The 10,176-nt window shown below is 35.0% G+C and overlaps 1 long non-coding RNA gene and 1 other non-coding gene across 2 annotated transcripts; one reads left to right on the plus strand and one right to left on the minus strand.

The window, feature by feature from the left end:
- LOC129315374 (uncharacterized) lies at positions 1-7,510 on the plus strand. Its single transcript, XR_008594468.1, has 3 exons — positions 1-3,195; positions 3,287-3,340; positions 6,657-7,510. It is a non-coding gene; the product is annotated as an uncharacterized LOC129315374 (long non-coding RNA).
- Positions 7,511-9,678: 2,168 nt separating this feature from the next.
- On the minus strand, positions 9,679-9,785 carry LOC129316988 (small nucleolar RNA R71). Its single transcript, XR_008594896.1, has one exon. It is a non-coding gene; the product is annotated as a small nucleolar RNA R71 (small nucleolar RNA).
- Positions 9,786-10,176: the final 391 nt, after the last annotated feature.

Below are 10,176 nucleotides of genomic sequence, written 5' to 3' on the forward strand. Positions count from 1 at the left end.
TGTGACCCTGTAGGTCCATAGAAAGTTGGCAGTAGGCTAATTATGCTATTAGCCCACAAGTCACAAGTGGCTTCTAGCAAGACATTACAACTACCCAATTCACATGAAAATTAATGATCTTATGTAACCTATCATGCAACCGTATCACATGCCTTTTGTCACGCAATATTTCGGTCAAGTGTGAGACATGGAATTGTCATTCTCCTTTACCTGACCATTACTTTTTTTATCTCTAAGTGTACTGACTGTAGCAATGGAAAAACCTTTTCCATTATAATATAGCCATATATTTTCTCCATCTTACTCATCGAGGCACCCAGTAATCTCTCACTTAATGTGAGAGATAAATTTCATCTTGACCACTTATATTCTTTTGAATGAATATCACTAAATTCAATCATAGCTTTTATGATCACCCAGTCAAAGGTGACTTTTGACTAGGTCAAAGTTTAGTGGTCATCATGTAGGAATCCATGATGATCTCAAGTCAAAGGGCTTAGTGATATAGTTATATATGAGATAAGCTTATGATTTATACTATGTAACTTTCTCATAGTGGGTCGGTCCAGCACCTTATACTCTTTTAAGTGTCTATGATTTTGATTTGTATCTTTATAATTAATCAAAGTCATACTTGTCTTGTTTCATCTATGATCCCTTATGGATGACCGATCAGGAACTTTTAGGATAATCACTATAGTTTGTCCAAGGATATAGTTATCATAGTGAACAAGCAATTAATATGATGACAAAAGAAAAATTCATTAAATAATAATGTGCATAGTATAATGATTGGTCCTAGGGCATAATTTTCAACACAATATTATTTCCTGAATGGCTTATAAGTTTTACTGTATAAATAAGATATTCCACCTGAATGAAATCCTATAACGACGCATCTTCATCCACTCCTCTTGTTTTCCCACCAAACAACTAAGACCCACATTAGATAGAATCACAGACCTACCAACTATTTCTAGAACTAAAGGACAATTCAACCCCTGAACCCACTCAAGATATGGATCATGACATTGATGAAGATAAGATTCTCTTTGATATCTTTGCCACTAAATGGCGCCAAAAAGAAGAAAAAAGTTAGATCAACATATCATATGACCAAGAGTGTATTCAAAAGAGTATGAAATAATCTACTTTAAGTTAAATCACATCTTATTTTATTAATTTCATCTTATTGTAAACTTTGTCAAAAGCTACTTTTGACTTTTGAACAAAGTAGTTAGCTTTTAGTCATGTCATCCATCTTCACTTTTAGTTTAAGTAAAGTATGTTTAAAGTAAGTGCCCATGTGATAATCATCCATCTTTTTGTAACCATGGAAGTCTTGTCCTAATCCTCCTCATTGTGTCTATATAAGGAAGTTTCAGTCATGTAGTAAGGCTAAACTCATTTGAGAAACAAAAACCTGTATGTTATCCAATTATATCTCTCCAAAACTCTTTCTCTATCCTAAAAGCTTGATTCTTTAATATCTTATCTCTATCATACTAAGATTAAAATATGCTTTGCACTTGCCTCTTTGAGGAACTTGTGCATTAGAAAGAATTCGACTGACAATCTCTGTGTGTGAGTTCATGTCACTATGCTTAAAGATTTATAGGTTGAAGATCCTAAAATGACCCAGGTTTGCCTAGAAGAAGCATTGAGAGGCCTTACTTGGATCAATACATCCTATATCACTAAGACACAATGATCTTTGAGACTACGCACATATGAGTATTGCACTCGTGGTGCCTTTTTGGTCTAGAAGCTTTACACTTGTATTAGTGAAAATGAGTCATAAAGCAGTAGTTAGCGCAACTTGTTTCGATCTAATTTGTTCAATTAAGATATTGATTGTAGTTTTTTTTTTTCTATTTTTGAAAAAAAAATTCTTATTTTAGTTATTTTTTCTATAATAATTTTAAAAATAAATTTCTTTAATTTAAAATATTTTAAAAAGTAATCAATATTTATCTCGAGGAAAAAAATTTCTTCTACTATCTAATTTTTCTGGGTCATCTGTAACTCATAGAAAATAAATATTTTTTTTTAATAAGAAAAATATTAGGTGGGTTAAACTACAATAATTCAGGGACCTAACATTCTTCTATGGTGTGATCCTCACTAACAAAATCCTGACACTGACTCAACCAATTTTTGTTGACAAAAGTTAAAAATTATTCCATATTATATTTATTTAAAAAATATAAATATTCCAGTTAATTCACTGTAAAAAATGGAAAGAGTGACCTTTTCTAAATTTTAATATTTTATTAACGATCTTTTGCTTATTTACAACTCGAGGATTTTCAGTAGCAGCCCTATGATGAGCATGACGAGCGTGTGGAGCACAAGGCCATCATTTGGAACAACTATTCATTCCCATCTGTCCCTTATTCTCTTGGTTCTTGTTCTGCTCTCTCTGCAAGCCTTCGTGCTCCTTTGAGACCTTGATAGTTAAGCTCTTGCTTATTGGAAATCTCGTTCAGTTTTTAATGAATTGTAAACAAGAATTGTAATGGCTCATATTATAATAATAAAGCTAGACCAAATAATAAGATTAATTTATTATATTTTTATTAATTGTTGAGAAAAGAATAATCACATGCATTGGTGGTTCAATGAAATTTCTATTAGTGCTTATTATAAGGTCTTGTGTTCGAGCCCTCATTATGTACTAAGGAAGAATTTTTTTAATTTTTGCCACTGTGTTACGAAATTACCACTCTGTCCCTAAAAAAATAATAATAAAATAAAATTAAAATTCAGAAATTTAAAGAAAAGAGTGATCAGAAATGCCACACATGTTCTGCAGATTTTTCTCACCTTTCTCGGTCATTTTGAGCTCCAGATTGAGTTAGAGAGAGAGCACCGCCTAAAACTCTCACCCTCTATCCATTAATCTCTGCCTTCATCCTCCTTAGCGTCGCTAGTGACTCTGAGAATTTACTGTCGTTGTCTTCCTTATCTCCATCTTCTCCAACTTCTCCAGAATTTGTCAAGACAGAGAGGTTTAACTGATTCTTCAATCTACCTCCGTTTTCCCCTGTCTTGTCGCCATTTTCTTCTCCGTTCACAGAGATCACCAGCGCTAGTATCTGTAGTTATTTCGTCCACCACTACTCTGTCAAGTTGGTGCCTTCTTCGTCTTCCCTTCATGCTTGCCGAGGACTTGCTGCTGTTAGGTTCCAAATCGTGAGTTTGTTTTCAATTTTTGCTGTTGATTCTTTCCCGATTTGGCTTCAGATTAATTATGTTTATTTTCCATTCTCTGTTTGTGTTACAGCGTTGGTGTTAGACATTTCCTTCTCCTTCTCTGCCCCTGTCGTTGCTGTTTGAGGTGTGAAGCTTTAAGCTCTTCTTCTTGATAATCCTTTGCGCATGAGTGTGTGATTTATAAGTTTAAGTTGTAAGTTTTTCTCTTCTACTACTGCTGTCTGTAGCTGTGTAGGCAAGGAGAAGTTGAATTAAAGCCGAAAATTTGTATTGAAAACAGAATGATGTGAATGGGACAGAGTTTTTGACTTAAATTGTCTTCTTCTAAATTGGTTGATGTTAGAGAGAACAGCTGGAATGTTTGTTTTGTTTGTTTCTTTTTTATCACGAGAGAGAGAGAGAGAGAGAGAGAGAGAGAGAGAGAGAGAGAGAGAGAGAGAATGGCTGGAATGAGATTTGGATAAAAGAGACTAGACCTATGATTTAAAAATTTGTGCCTATATAACATGTTTGAGGAAATGTTTGCAGAGGGAGTTGCTTGATTTTGAATTTTCATAAATTCAATAAATGTCTTGGGAGACATAATTGACTTTGATGCTGTTATTTTGTGAATTGAACTTGTCATTGTGTTGAAATTGGCTTGTGAAACTTGTTGTGAACTATTTAAATTCTTGAAAATTGTATGAGTATTGATAAATTGTTAGATAGAGATGGAGGTTAGAAAATTCACATCGAATGGTTGGAAATAATGCACTTTAGTGTTCGACTCGAAGCCCCAGAGGAAATTATATCTCAAGTGAATAGATTGGCATGTCTAAAGAAATATGGAGGAAATTAGTGATATAAATTGTAACACTTGCCCCGAGTGTTATCCAAAAATCACACAATTCAAATAAAATAAGTGTGTTAAGGAATTAATCCTAAAACCAACTTAGGAAACAAACCATTTAAATCATTAAGCAAATACACAATTGCAAATGAAACATTTAAAGCCTTTAAAAAATTTTATAGGTTCTACCTATAGCGCACGGAAGCAAGTTAGACGAAAAGAAGGGTAAAAATATGCTGTCATGACAGCATTAAATTGCTGTCATGACAGCTCTCCTGAGTCAACTTCAGGGCAGCACCGTTCTGTCTTCTGATCTTTGATCGAAGAAATTTAAAGCTCACACGTCACATTCAATGGTACTATAAGTGTACCAAATTTCAAAAAGATCCAACGGTCGGATTAAAAATTGAACATGTTATAAATTGGCACTTCCGGACCAACTTCTGGAGTGTACCATTTCATCATCCGACCTTCGATCGGAGTGATTCCAAAGCCCACATGTCAATTTTTAAGAATACTATTAGCATACCAAATTTTGAAAAGATCCAATAGACGGATTGAATTTTATGCAGGTTACAATATAACTACTGTAGCTGTCATGACAGCAATGAAATGCTGTCATGATAGCACCTCCAGACCAAATTCTGGAGTGCGCCGTTTCTCCATCCGATATTCGATCGACATGATTCAAAATCCCACACGAAGCTTATAAAAGATTTACTTGTGACCCAAATTTTAGGGAAATCCAACGGTCGGATTAAGATTTGGACACCCGGATGCAAAAGTGCAGCTTTTTGGTAAAAACCATTTTCAAAATTGTCCAAATCTCACCTAATGGTCACAAACCTGTGGGAATACTTTGGACACGTCAAATAAGACTAAAAACACCTAATAGAACATTCAAATGATGGAAAACCCCCATACATCAAAATTTGACCACTCGGGTGCCATTTCCCAAAATGGACCATAAACCCCCAAAATGCACAAATCATATAAGAGTGGTCACAAATCAATCTAAATACCATGTATTTATATAAATACATATGATAAATATTTTCACTTGGCTCAGAGCTCCTTGTGGGGCCCACGCACCCACTCTCTTTATCCAAGGTGTATGTTTTGCCCATAGCACATCATTTGCAATGCAACCACTTTGCATTTGCTTATAAAATCACATATATCAAAATAAATATCTGCTTGTAATAAAACTTGGTCTACTAAGTAAATTCATCAAAACCACACACCATAACCAAGTTTCCTAGCCACAAGTCTACAAACAGACAAAAATTCATACACAAGCACACAATCCACACATATTCACACACACATACATAATCATATCCTACTGGCACCCTAATCTTAAATATATTATAATATATTTGCTCAAAAGAAAGGGGTTGCAGTTCTTTACAAATCACAAGCAAACCCTTAGCTTTGCTCCTTTTCCCGTCCACCACTGGATCCTTCGCCTGAACCTAGAATATTGAAAAGAAAGGGGTGAGACAACCACAGTCTCAGTAACAACGAAATCTACATTGATTATTACAAAGTAAGCTATAATCAAATAAACGAATAATAAATTCAACATAGTATATAATTTAGCCATTTAAATGCATGAATGCATAACCTAGGCCGGTATGGCCTTTCATGACCAACAGAATGCCCCTGGCACTCTTTAATCACAGGTAAACCTTATACCCACTTGTACCTCCACAGGCACAAAACATAATCTGAGGCATGATCTAATCCACCGAACCGCCTATGTCCCTTCGACGTGAATCCTGAGCAGTCAAAGCTAACTCTCTTCCAGAGCCAGCCCGACTTACTCTCCATGTGAGGGCTACCTTGGCCTAGGCACTCAACCTCACACTTCATATGTCAGATTCCCTCCCCCATGAGAGGTGTCGAACACTCAATACACTAACCACTTTAGTGCACTGAGCCCACAATACGTAAGACAACACTGAGTACTGACAGTGTGCCATAAAATATCAAAAATCCACACCTTCTCATTGGTGAACTCCCACCAAGATCATGCCTTTACTTTTGTCTACCTTCCCGAGTATTGACCACTTCAACACTCTAAGGTAGTATAACATTTATAAATCTCCCTTAACGATCCTTAGCCTGTCTAAGGTACCTTATGATAGAACACATTTGTTACCCACTTTTATTTGTCAATTAGGACCATTTTATTAATGATTTATCACCTTCAAGTGCACACATTGCATTAGATTTGGAACTTTGCCTAAGTTTCTAATATCAGTGCACTAGGGGCATTTTGGTCCAAAAAATGAACTTTTGAGAAAATGTACAAGAAAAATTGACAAAGTGCATTTTATGTCCAGTTGATGAATGGTGAAATTATATTTTTAAAATTATTTTAGTTTGGGAGTAATTAAATAAAAAAGTCAACACTTTCTTAAGTGTCTTAGTTTGTCCTAGTTTTTGGTTTGCCTTTGTGTGAAAATTTTTTATATAATTTTGTGCAGCCTGAAATTGGTTAATTTAATAAATTCTCCCTTCTAATTATGAATTTAATTCTGGACATGAATTAGATTTTATTATATCATATGCTATTTAATTGAATTATGTGATTTATGTGACATAGGTGGCATGTGACTTGTGCATCAATTGGGCAATTGAGGTCAACACTCCTTGAGGACAATGGCTGATGGTTTGCACGTGAATTATGATTATTTTGAGGGATTAGATCAGCTAAAATGATGTGGATGACACATGGGAAATTAGGCACACATTGGAATCATCTACAAACCAATAGGAAGTTGCCACCTTGCAAGTGTGACAAGGCTCCCATTTACATTTTAATTTCTTTTTCCTTATTTTAATTAAGCTTCAGCTGATGGGAGACACCAAGGAGCACGCCATTTTAAGCCCAAATGGGATCCAACACATATCTCATTCATCTTCCACATTCTCTCTCTCTTGTTCATAGTGTTCTTCATTTTCTCTCTTTTGTTCTTCATTTTCCAGCACCCTAACCTCCATTTTCAGCCACCAAACCTCCACAAAACTCATACCATTCTTCTCCTCTCTTCATTTTCGTTCCATCCCTTCCATTTTCACAAGGATTGAAGCTCATTTCCATCATTCAAGAGCTATGGAGTTTGGCCTTCACAAGCAATCACTAGGGTTCTTGAAGATGAAGATTGGCTAAGTTTCTTTGTGGAATCCTAGAGAGATGAAGATGGAGGATGAGTCTTGAGCTTCAAATTGGCTAAGTTCTTTTGTTTCCTATCCTCTTCTCTTTTTACTAGATGGTTAGATTCCTTAATCTAGGGTCTAATCATCTTAGCTTATAAATTCTAATTTGAATTTGATGTTGATGTAAAGAGAGAGGATTGTTTCATTTAATTTCTTCCTTGGACAGCCATGACTGAATTTTGCCACTCTTTGTTTGGCACATAATCTTGTGTTTTTCAATTAGTGAATTTCTTGTGTTAATATTGCATAATCTTGTGGTGTTAATGCTTGTGTTGTTGAGTAGCTTGACATAATCTTGTGGTTGCTCAATTTATGTGTTTGACCATGGCTGTTGAGAGAGGATTTTGAGTGAATCACTTGGCTAATGTCTTCACCAATTGGTTAATTGAACTAGGGACTTTAATCTAAGACCTAGGGAGGTTAGCTAATTAGGTTAATTGGCTTAGGATAATTTTCTTAAGTCATGACAGCTTTAGTCAAGAGGAAAGGGAAGCTAAACTTAGCCTAATCATGAGAAGATAATGAGTCCAAAATCAACTAATCTCTAGGGTTCCATTATTGTAAAAAGGGAAGTTCATTTCACTCACTTTCACTAGCATTTTAATTACTTGCATATTAGGTAATTAGTTTAGATAATTAGCTAGATAACTAAATTCCTACAAACTTTGGTTGATTTATTTCACTAGATAACTTTCAATTAGACTTAAAACCATTCCTTGGGAGATGACCTAGGGTTGGCCCTATATTGCATTAGGGTTAGCTTTAGTGTAATTTTGAGGATAAGCGACTAATTTCCTATCAAAATTTTGGCGCCGTTGCCGGGGAATGGTTTAAGTTTAATTCTAAGGTTGTTTAGTACTTAATTTATTTTTAGTGTTCCTGAAAATTTTTTTGAAAAATTATAAAAATTTGTGTTTTGTTTAGTGTTTTTTGTGTGTTTTTGAGTGTTTTTATTCTGTTTTGAAAAAGAAAAAAAAATTAATGCAATTTTCGTTGGTTTGGTGTAGAGCTGAAAATACTCTGTTTCTAGTGTCTCTGTCTGAAATTGAAAAATTAACTGGGAATGAGTCTGAGGGAATTTGAACTTGAAATTTATTTCATTGAAAGCTCTATATCCTAGCTTCACTTTAAAATTGGTTTGGTCAATTTTGGACGTGGGAAGTGTCCTGTGGAAATTTTACAATCTAACAAGGTCCAGGGAGCCATTACAGAGGATTTCCAAAACCCTGTTTCAATTTTGAGTTAGCATATCTTCCTCTTTGTGCGTTCAAATTGATTGATTCCAGTTTCATTTTTCTTATCGCTGTCTTATCTTTGTTTCTTGTGTTTAGGATTTTCTTCAATTTTTCCATTTTCCTATTTGAAAGTTTGTTAGAAGCTCTGAAGGTCTTCTGGACGAAATCCTGTTTCTCCAGACTTGAGGACCAACTTGTGAAAAATTCTGGGAACGATTGGGCAGGATTTTTAATCTAAAATTTTATATAATTTTCCTGTATATCTCTTGTGTTTCTCATAAAAGTTTCAGGGGAATTTATCATGTGGATTTGCTGATAGAAAATTCACAAGTTCACTGTCTCCAGAGAGCCTACTGTGCGAATTCCAGAATTGCCAAAGCTTCTTGATTGAGCATTTCTAACTCTCTTTCTACTTGTTTGGTGTTATTTTTTTTCATTTTGTTGCTATTGAGTTTAATAAAAAAAATAAAAAAAAATTATTTCTCTTGCTTTTGTGTGTTTTGAATTGTTTCATGTTGATTTGCATTTTAGTTTAGCTTGTTCTTTGTTCTTAATTTTCTTGAGCTTGATTAGTGCATGACCCGAAGAAAACATACCTCTTTTGTTGAATTAGATCCAGAAATTGAAAGGACTATTTCTAGATTGAGAAGATCACAACCTATTCTTGATTCTCATTTGGTTTGTAATTCAACAATGGAAGGTATCTTAGGACATGAGCATGTGCATAATGAGGGCCATGGGAATGGGAATGAGAATTTGCATGATGATGGCCATGTTAATAATGAATTTGAAGGCTTGCATAACCCTAGAGAGGAGAGGAGCATTAGGCAATTAACTCAACCTAATTGGCATGATAATCCTTATGGCTTATATGTTCCTCCTACTAATGTTCAATTTGAAATTAAATCCTCCTTGATTAATGCATTGCCTAAATTTCATGGGTTACCAGGAGAGGATTGTCATAGGTTTTTGCATACTTTCCTATTGGTTTGTGATACTATGAAGCCTATGCATGTAAATGTTGATGATGTTCAAGCTAAGGCTTTTGTATTTTCTCTTGAAGGTTTAGCAAAGGAATGGTATTTCAACTACCCTTCTTATGTGAAAGTGAGCACATGGGCTGAGCTAAGAAGACTCTTCTTAGATAAATTCTTTCCAAATTCCAAGGTCACCAATTTGAGAAAGCAAATCTATGGGGTCCAACAAGGAGAGGATGAGAGTCTCTATGAGTATTGGACTAGATTCCAAGGCCTTTTGGCTAAATGCCCACACCATCAAATTTCTAGTGAGAATTTAGTCCAATATTTCTATGAGGGCTTGATTCCAAGAGACAAAGTTAACATTGATGCCGCTAGTGGTGGATGCTTGATTGACCTCACTTCCTTAAAGGCTTGGGAACTAATTGACAAGATGGCTTCAAGTGGTGCTCAATACTCTACAAGGGAAAAGAGAAATGTGAATATGGTAGGTTCCTCAGTTCTTAATGATTCATATGTGGACTTGCTAGCTGCCAAGATTGGGAGAATGTTGGCTCCACAAATATCTCAAGTGAGCAATGTAAGTACTTCTCAAGCACTTGTCCCTTATTCTTGTACTTTTTGTGACTCACCTATGCATGTAGAAAGCAATTGTCCTATTAAGTTTGAACAAGTAAATGCTATCTACAATGGA

Source organism: Prosopis cineraria, unplaced genomic scaffold (assembly GCF_029017545.1).
Source record: "Prosopis cineraria cultivar Desert tree isolate PC_DT_omini unplaced genomic scaffold, ASM2901754v1 PC7, whole genome shotgun sequence".
Classification (NCBI taxonomy): domain Eukaryota; kingdom Viridiplantae; phylum Streptophyta; class Magnoliopsida; order Fabales; family Fabaceae; genus Prosopis; species Prosopis cineraria.